Source organism: Miscanthus floridulus, chromosome 16, assembly GCF_019320115.1.
Source record: "Miscanthus floridulus cultivar M001 chromosome 16, ASM1932011v1, whole genome shotgun sequence".
Taxonomy (NCBI): Eukaryota; Viridiplantae; Streptophyta; class Magnoliopsida; order Poales; family Poaceae; genus Miscanthus; species Miscanthus floridulus.
The window spans coordinates 60,509,965-60,520,533 of NC_089595.1; the positions used below are offsets into that span (position 1 = coordinate 60,509,965).

At 44.6% G+C, this 10,569-nt stretch overlaps 1 pseudogene; it reads left to right on the forward strand.

Annotated features, from left to right (window-relative positions):
* Nucleotides 1–1,055: 1,055 nt before the first annotated feature.
* LOC136510733 (uncharacterized) lies at nucleotides 1,056–9,371 on the forward strand (annotated as a pseudogene).
* Nucleotides 9,372–10,569: the final 1,198 nt, after the last annotated feature.

Here is a 10,569-nt window from a genome sequence, read left to right on the forward strand (position 1 = left end):
TGTCACTGACAGGTGGGTCGAGTGGCTCTGTGTCGCTGACTTGTGGGCCCGGTCAATGGTCAGCTCAGGCCGGGTCCAAACTAGGTCGGTTGCGCCTGGATACGGGCTGGGCTTTGGCCCACCACATGGCACGCGCTGGTGCGGCCACGTCGTATTACTGGGCCACTAACGGGCCATGGTCCACGGGCGCAGGTGAGGCGTAGTTCATGGTGAACCCACCTGCGTTGGTCCATAGACCGCAGAGCCGGTCTATGAAGGACTTGGTTCACTTACTCCTCCCCAGGGTTCGATTCACGTGCACGACGTGGTCATGGTCGGAGCTCGGCGGAGCTACTCGGGACATGGTCGACGCGGTCGTGGTCGGAGCTCGGCGAAGCTGCTCGGGACGTGGTCGACGTGGTCATGGATGGAGCTCGGCAGAGCTACTCAGGATGTGGTCGACGCGATCATGGTCGGAGCTCGGCGGAGCTGCTCGGGACGTGGTCGACATGGTCGGTGAGGGGAAAATGCCCTTTCCCTTCCTCGACGAGGCTCCTGCCGGCGGTGAGGTCATCGGCGAGCACCCACGGCGGCGCTAGCGTTCGATTAGGGTAGGCAATAGTTTCCCCATGCCTTGGTGGGTGCAACGGTGGGGTCAAGGTGGCAGCTAGGGCTTCCTAGGGTCCCAACCATAGTGAACGGTGGCGTGGGTTCATCGGCGTGCATGGACAGGCTGCAGTGGTAGCGAGAGCCCCAGTTGGAGGAGCGTGTGAGCTCCACAATCCTTCTACAGCCACGGTGGGCGTGTTGGAGGAGCTCCTGGTACTCCTAGTGGCTCCGGTCACGGTGATGGGGCAAAGCGGAGGCGGTGGTGCTCCGACGAGGTGCAGTGCGGCAACGTAGGGCTCTGATGGGCTTCTTCCTCGGCTAAGGTGAGCGCGGTGTGTCTCTCGTCATGGCGGAGCCAGTCGGGGTGTCAACGGCGCCTTTACCACAACATAGAAGATGCGGTGGTCTCGCCATGGTTGTGCTCTCGGCCATGGTGAGCGTGCCCGTGCATGTGCGATCATGTTCCGATGTACAACGTCATGGCTGGGGTCCTCCTTTTGGCTGAGGGCAGCGCGCATGGTGCGTCCTGGGTTTTGATAAGCATGACCATGGAGGTCTCCCTAGCTAACCAGTTGGGCTAGGCCAGAGCTCGAAGCTCCAGCACAGTTCGATCATGGCGGTGCACGTTCCATTTGGCTAGGGAGGTGGTCTCATCAAGATAGCTCACCGTAGGGTTCATGGCGGTAGGATGGCGGTGCGGTGGCGAGGCGAGGCCGTGATGAGGCAATGCAGTGCCGTGCCGAGCAGCTACGTCGCTATAGCTGATCGTGGCGGCGCTCCTGGCTCTGGCGAGGTCCTCCCTGCAGCGGCTTCCTTCTCCTCCTTGCTTCTCCCTCCTCCCTCTCTCTTGGCTTGACGCTGTGTGGTGCTGTGCCACCAGCGGCGGCGGCGAATGGGCTAAGGGTTAGGGCTCATAGACATTGGCTTTTATAGTCGAGCTCCAAGGGCTCCAATGGCGGACGGCGATCGGGCGGTAGTGATGCGTGCGGCACATCCGATGGCTCGCGTGCGGTAGCGTAGGTGCGGCGCAAGGGGGAACAAGGTCATGCGATTTGCGTGACCCTGGGCCCACACCTACCACGCTGGTCGGCTCCCGGTCGCGTGGTGGAGAATGCGTGGGCGAGGGGAAGAAGATGCTACTGTGCTGACAAGCAGGGTCGGGTCGTCAGGCGCTTGGCGCGATGTGGCTGCGTGCTGCGTGTGATGGCTGACGAGCGGGCTCGGCTTGTCAGCGGCTGTGCACGTGCGGGCGGCGATGCTGGGCCGGCTTCGTGGGCTACGTGCGTGAAAGGGCAGACGAGGCTGGTTCGCAAGGCCGAGCAGACCTGGGCTGCTGCTGCCCCCCTTCTTTCCTTTCTCTTTTTCTTATTCTTTTTCTATTTTGTTTACCTTTCTCTTTTATTTGTTGCCAGTTTGGTTAGGGTTTATCATAAATATTAAGTAAGTTAGTTAAACATCACATAAGGCAAGAGAATCCAAATCACAAGTGGGATCAAGGATGCATGCATGATTTATTTATTTAGGAATTTAATTACTCATGTGGCATAAAACCAAACTATGCTTATGATCTTAACCTAGTTGGGTCACATCCAATCCAAAACTAGGGTTGGGCTTCTACATGTGTCACTCAACATCACATAGGGCTTAAACAAAAATTTTGTAGTTGTGATTTTTGGTGTGTGAATTTTTGGATTGTTACAGAAGCTACTGTAATTTTCTAAGAATTTACTATGCACATTTGGTACATGTTTGTTATTTCACCTAATTATCTAATTAAATTAATAAAGGCATTTAAATAAATAAATTGGGCTTGACCATTATGTTTTATAGAGTGTATTTGAGGTCTACGAACTATTGGTACAATTGGTGATGTCCAATTTTGAATGCTTATATGCAATGAAAATATTATTGTTCTATAATTCCATCATAGAGGTTGTTTTGGACATATTATGTCACTTGGCGAATTGCATTGGCAAGATGAGATTTGTTGTAAAATTAGTTAATAACAAAGTTGTATAGAATTTATTTATTCAGCTTGTGTCAAAATTTTAGGGTGATAGACCAAATGGTTTAGGAGTTATGGCTGTTAGAAGGTGGTCTCCCGAAATGCTTACTCTCTAGAATTTCTAGATAGACCTGGGAAGTTTACCAGTTTTGATTAGGATAGAGGTTGAATCAGCTTTTGGTGATTAAATGAAAGTTGTAGGCAATTTTATAAGCTTTCCAGAAAGTCCTATATCACAGCATTTGGTTGGGTAAAACTCCAGTTTTGATCTAAACTTGTAGCTTCTATGTTATGGTCCAGAAATGGACTTAGTGTGGATTCTTGAAATTTCTAGAGAAGAGATATGCACCCACTCAGTAAATAAGAATTCAAATTAGTTATCATCTAAGTAACTTGATGTAATCATCAGCATAGAATCATGCATGTTCTCATGTCATATCATTCACAATTCTTATTATGCATCCATGATACTTACTTTATGCATATGCATGCAATAGGTGCAGCGGAAGAAATCACGTTGGTGGAACTCAAAGCTGATCCACAAGAGGAGAACCAGGAAGCTCAGCACCAAGAAGCTCTAGGTGAAGGCGAGTCTAAAGTTGATCATCTCCTAGAGTGCCCTGACCACCAGCCGGCCATGTTTGTGAAAGGCAAGCCCCGGAGCATTCTAAGTCTCTCATATGTTACAAAATATTACTTGAGTCCTTTATGTTTGATGTATTTGGTTATAAGAGTTGATTGGAATCACTTGGCTGCATATATTTTCCTTATATAAAAATATCTATCTTCAATCCTATGTAGGTCCAGGATCGACCTTTATGCTTAGCCATGCTTAGACCGATAGAAGTCGGGTGATTTCCTGTCACCTGCGAGGGTGGTGACTTGATCACGGTTGGCTATATTGTGCTATCGTGGAACATAACCTGGTGATGTTGAACAATTGGAGACCGAGCGGAATCTTATATGTTAGGTGTGGTGACTTATAGTGATTTCGTCTGTATCGTTTAAGGACCAACCGTTGTAGGCCCTCTTGTCATGTTGAATGCATGCCTCTCACATAGTTGGCCGGATAAGTCATTCCGCCCGTGAAACCGAGTAGCTCAACTCAGGCCAGGGACACGAGTAGTTAAAGTGCGTACCTAAAGGCAGTAAGGATGTGTGGAGAGCCAATGGCGTGAGTCCAAGGGCGGGTTCGAGTCCCGAGCTTCCTGGCAGATTGGTAGTATCTTTGAGGGTACGGCGCTGGTCTTACCCGCGATTTGGACCTGAGTTGTACCAAAGGTGACCCGATGCGACCTTGATGGGGAAGTATGGGTGTGTGTTAGGAATAATTCCCCAGCTGGGTAAGAAACGATTCAAATCGCCGTCTCTCCCGGATAGTGAGAACTTGACATGAGCTCCTTCATCGTAGTAACTGATGAAAGTGTTGGTTATGTGAATTATGGAAATGCTCAACTTGATATGGTTACTATTGTGATGATTTAATGGTACACAACATGTTTGGCATAGGATAGATGCTAATCTAGAATGGAACAGGAATAATAAACATGTTATTCAAAAGTTAAAAGATACTTGATAAATATTGGCTTGTAGGCAAAGGATGTCAACCAGCTCCACTTATAAGCCTTGCATGATCCTTGGTGTCTCTTATTTTTGGTTTATGAAGGATAAGTCTAGCTGAGTACCTTCTCGTATTCAGGGTTTATTTCTCTATTGTTGCAGATAACGTGATGTACCACGGCTACTGTAAGCACTGCTTTGCTCCTACAGTGGATGAGGAATAGGACCATGGGTATGGTCATTCTATATATCATCGTACCCTTGTGCTTTTGTTGGAGATGACTGTGAAAACTGGCTATGTATCTAAACTACTGTTGATGTTGTTTAGAACTATGTTGCTTCTGCTACTGTTGAACTGATGTTGTAACAACTGTGTTGGAACTCCGATGTATGACAAACTATTTGTGAACTTGTGTAACATGTGGCTTGTATGTTGAATCATGTACGATCTTGGCTTGTATGTTGGTTGATTCGAGATCCTTCGTGATACTCGACGGACTACTGGATTTATATAGGCTCAAGTGTGATGGTTTGACTGCCTCGGTGGTTGCTATTGTACTTGTGCTCTTATAAATTGGATAGTTCTGTTACACGCTGCCCCTGCGGGAGTGCAGGGTTGCGGCTTGCCCCTTGCCACTGCTGGCCCTGTAGCCTGCCGGATAGCCCCCTCCTTGCAGCGTGCAGCAGAAGCGAGCCGGGAGCAACCGAGCACTAGCGCGGAGTGACCGAGCGCGAGCGGCCGCTGCCGTCGCCCATCCCCGGTGCTGCCTGCTGCCGCGCCAGGCTGCTGCTGGCTGCAGTCGGCTGAGCCAGGGCCAGGCGCGGCCCAGGGAAGCCACGGCCGTATCCCGGCGCCCCCAGGTCCACCCCCGATGGTCTCGCCTACATGCGCTCTGTGTCGATCCTAGGAAGAAGGGTTAAAATGAATTATATACTCTTTGCAGGGTTCCTGATGCAAAAGACTAGAGACAAGGTTTTTCTTTTTTGAGCTTGGTTGTTTAGTGGAAAGTCTAGGGTTCCCTGTGCAAATCTATTTTTCTTTTTCGGTTTTAGTTTTTCTTTACAGAATTTTTTTTGGCTGTTATGGGCTAAAATCATAGAGGGATAGTCGAAATTCATTGAACTGAACCCGGATATGTAATATGATACAACATTCAGGTTATTGCAGATAGGTAATATGAGCTAATTACATTATTTATAAGAAATCTATAATGTATTAACTCATCATGCATTGCATAGTATTACTCTGATGCTGCCAGACGAATAAAAATGAATCTTGTGTTGCAGTCACATGTACATATGAACACCAGAGAGAGAGAGAGAGAGAGAGAGTGCGCTTAAAGTTTAGAAATAAGAACTCAATAACAACAAAGCCAGCCAATTATCAGCTAGCTTATAGATTGTGTTATTAACTTGCACTGTGGCAGGCGTGCAGCAATTAAATATCTGGAGAGTTAACTGATTGACTGGTCTGACCCTTCCTCCCACATCTCGCCCATTTCCTTTGTCTCTCTGTTCAATCATCCATGGAAATTCACTGTCCCTTTTTCTCTAATGATGACTCGATAGGCTGCTCCACTGCTACATAATACCAGTATGATAGGCTGAAGCTAATACATGTGTTACAGATAATAGCCGATCCTACAGCTTTTCTTTTTTGGATGAGGCTACCCCTAAATTGATTAGTCCACAGTCTAATATGAAAAGTTAATTAAACATGCAGCATTTTACATAGGCTCTGAGGTTTTACAGATGCATATAATCTCATTAAATTCCAACCTTCTAATTATTCTCAAATGAATTTTTACAGAGGCGCCTATTACTGAATATGAGCGTTCAAGGAATGAAGAAATAATGAAAAACAACCGAGAGCTGGAAAGGCTTGGTATCAAGACATTAATGCCCATAGTGAACAATACATCTGTGAAGAGAAAGGGTGAAGACCATGAAGTTTCTAGATCGTTGTATATAGGTCAGGAGAGTGGTCAGGAGAGTGAGCACTGTGAAGATGAGGAGGTTATTAGCAAGGTACCAAGTCTTCCAAGCATATGTTTGTTTGTCCTCTATTGTTTCTTATTCTGTGTCAGTATGCTATTTAGCAAATTTGGTGCCAATTCTACTTGTTTTTTTGCCTAATGAGGCTTTGCAGGTTGCTCATGCTGCACATACAAAGAAACCAACAAGGTCTGGGAACACCTCTGTTAGAGGAACAAAAGCATCTAAGAGAGTGGTGGCACCTCAGGAACAAGATGTGCCCAACAGAGTCACTAGGCAGAAAACAAGGGATCTAGACTTGGCTTGAAGTCTAGACCCACAATAAGTGATCAACTTAGGCCTGCCTAATGCCACACCCACACATGATGTGTTGGTTTCTGGTAGTGATCCCTCCCTGCAACAAGACTTGGTTGACATTATAGATGAAGGCAAGTGACGGTATCTACCTTGTGCAAACAAATCACTTTTCATTCTTTAGAAGGCATATGAAGTTGTCATAAATTTACTGCCTTCTAAATTCAGTCGTACATCTAAATAGTTTTTCTTTATTCTCATCTATTCATATCCATAACCTTTGAATTGTACATGAATGGACTTGTTAAAAAATTGCAGTCTGAATCTGTGTTGTATTCATGCAGTCATTTAGTACATACATGAGTTGCATGTGTACTGCAAATAGCAACTACGAGATTAACACTAACATTATATTGTTGTTAGGTGCACTTGCTAGAAGAAACGATACAGATAGGATAAGAGGAAGAAGCATAGGCAGAGAACTAGATAGGCTAAGTAGAGGATTATGCATGAAGTTGCCAATCCATGTTTCTGAAGGGAACAGACGGCCAGAGGCGCCTATCCAAGCTGCCAAGCTTGCATCAGAGGGTGGGATCACACTTAGGCAGCACATACCAATCCTTACACACAGGAAGGAATACAAGAAAAATAAGTCACATCTTGAAAACGACATTGGAAAAATTGGTGTAAGTTAAATTTAATTTTGCTGATTTCATGAAAGTTCAGTCAATCCTTTGCATTCACAGATTCTAATTTTCATGCTCTTTACTAGGCCCAATTCACCATTGACACTAATAGTGAAGCAGTCCAATATGCATGTGCTGATTTGCTTAAGTATGGACAACGTCAGATGAGGCACAAGCTGAAAAAAAAGTACTTCGATGGGGTACCAGCAAGTGAAGTGAGGACTACATCGCCTGTGAATCATATGACTGACAATGAATGGCAGGCCTTAGTGCAAATGTGGTCAGACCCGAAGTATAAGGTGCGACAAACCTCAAAATTTCCACATGCTTTGAATTGAACAATATGTAACTAATATGTGACCATATTTTTATGCAAAGATTTAGTACTGTTTTACATACCTTCACTATCTGGTTTCTTTAGGTCTTGACATGTGATTTTTTTACAAGTTGGATATTCCATATGCCATATATAAAATCCATTCTGTCATAACATTGTACAGGCCTTCTATTATTTCAAACCTGCATCAGTGTTATTTGCTGTGTCTTTTTTGTCTTATGTGCAAAAAATGTCAACAATGTATGATGTTAAGTAAATAGCCCAGTAATCTGATCACTGGAAACCTTTCCCTGCTGTCTGACATCTACTCGCGTCCTTCTATATTATTTACTATTTGTCCTGTGTGCAGAAACACTTAAACAAATATTTCATCTGCAGGACAAGTGCTTGAAAAACCAGAAAAATCGTGAGAAAGTACTGCTTCAGCACTGCACAGGATCTCGGTGTTACATTGCACAAGCCCATGTCGTGGTAAGAAACTAAACAACCAATGATCAGTAATGAATATATTATGATTTTTGTTTCAACCTAATTGTTTGTAATTCTTTGCAAATAATTTAGAAATGAGAAAAATACAAAGATGTAGAACCCACTGTGATTGATCTTTTCAAGGACTTCCACTGCAGCAAGAACAAAGGATTCAATGAGCCTGTCAAGAAAGCTATTGTGAGTGATTGATTCCCTTTTATTCTTCTTTGTTACATGACGTACATATGAAAAAATAGATTTGTGTGTCATCAGTATCTTCAGTCTGTTTGTTTTCTTCACAAAGGTATCCTTTGCTCTACTGTACTGTTGATGATCTGTTTCATTTCACTACAATCAATGCTGCTTACTGCAGTCATGTCCTTTGTACTAGCATCTTCGGTTTGCATAATTTCTTCAACTTCATTTATTGCACTGATTGACTGATATCCTGCATAGATATTATCCTGAGCTGCAAGGAGTCTGCCTGAGATGGAGGCAGCCAAGAATGCACATATTTTATTATTTAATACATGACGTACACATGAAAAAATAATCTAGACACAAGATTTAAGCTTCTATTGTAATTTTGTTTTGCTAGGCTGATATAGAAGCGATCATGGTTAAACCAGCACAAGATGGAGAGCAACCAATGTCAGTGAACCATGCTGTTTCTGAAGTTGTGAAATCGACTACGTTTCTTCAAGTTGCAGGAATTCAATCAAACTCCAATAATATCTCTAAAGGTGGCACTTCCTGAAAGGTACAACTGCATCAAGTCCCTACCATGCATGCTCTCTGAAGTTATTTTCTGTACAGATTTGTGCTTCATCAAGTCATAGAGTATTGGTATTATTTTTATTACCCAAATTATATGTTCAAGTGTTAGGTATCCAATAGCAATTTTATCAGGCTGAATGTTAGAAAAATGCTGCCTTGTGATGCATATGCATTTGATGTAAGGAATAAATGGCCAGCTGTTCAGTTTGAATCTACTAGTACCTAGCTGTCCTGCTAATGAAAACGAATTGTTGTCCCCTAATTGGGCATATGCATTTATTTTAGGAATAAAAACCTAGTTGTTCAGCTTGAATGTACTAGTACCTAGTTGTCCTGCACATAAAACAGTAAACCCAATTTGAATCTATTGGTACCTAGCTATTCAGTTTGCACACAATACTAAAAAAAATCAACATATATGGTCTTTCATTCACTGGTAAAAGAGCTTCAGGCTGAGCTTGAGATCAAGAAAAAATCAAAAGAAGACCTTCGGCATAAGTTTGAAGCCATGAAGCAAGAATCAGAAATGGCAATGAACACTTTGAAGAAAGAGTCCAAAATGGCAATGGCAAAACAGGCTGAGGAGATTGAAAATTTAAAAAAGGCATCACAAGAAACCATGTCCTTCCTCCGTCAAATGCTAGGTCCTAGGAATGGTTGAACTTCGTTTGGTTGCTGGTTGTTTACTCCTAGTACTAGTAGCTCTAACTTTTGAACCATGCTGCTAGTTGCATTATTTTGTGACCTTTGAGAAGTGTTGTGCGGCCTTTTACTTTGGCACTTTGTGGTTGCTATAATTTTGGTCAGTGCATCATATGGTCTCGGGTATTGTGGCCTGTGAACAAAACTAGTATTCTGGTCTGCTCAGTGGATGTTGGAAAACGGTGGTTTCCAGCAGGTGGGACTAGAAGGAGATAGCCGAAGCCTTCGTCCGAACAGGTGCCTCGGCGAAGGCGTGTCAGGTGGAAAGTGGGTCCAGATCAAACTAGGGTTTCATAAATACATTCAACTACCTCCCCCTTGTACAGAGTTTGTGTTCCCCTTTTAGGGCCTGTTGGGATGATGTGGTTTTTGAAAACTCTAGTATCACAAAAGTGTGGTTTTATAAGTTAAAGAGACACAAGACCATGGTCTAGAAAAAGCAGGTCATGAGTAGAGTTTCTAAAACTCCAAAAAGAATACAGTTTTGACAAAACCACGGTTTTAGAGACTACAAGATTTGTTGCATCCAAACACCTAGTAGCTTTTAAAAACCAAAGTATTTTGTAAAACCATAGTATTTCTCCAATACTTCAAAAATACTTTGCATCCAAACAGGGCCTTATAGGGCACTGCTTGCTAAGGCTACTCTTTTACAATTTTACCCCTAGACGATTACAATACATCCTCGGAATATTCCTATACTAATACAAACTGCTAAGGGTAATATAGGTGCCTTCTTCAACCGTCTTTGCTTAATGGGCCACAACTGTGAGTCCGTCTGCGGCCCACGGCCCGGCACCGCTGTCCTTCAGAAAGTCCCTCGACTCGTGGGGCCTTCGCTTGGGGCGACCTTCGCCCGTACCTGCGCGCCAACTCTCCGTAGCCACCACAGGTGCCGCCGAGCCTTCGCCATTAGCTGCATCTGGGCTCCTTCGCTCTAGTCGCTGGAGCCTCCGCTCAGGGAGTCAGAGCCTCCGCCCAGGGCATCGAAGCCTCTGCCTCGAACCACGTTCGGGTGCCTTCGCTAGATCCTCTGGTCCTTCACCCTGATCAGCCGATCGGGCAGAGGCTTTCATCTTCTCTTCCTACACATCACACATAAAATTCGTTAATCGTTAGCTTTCTTTACTATTGCGGTCCCTGGCCTCCGCGACTCA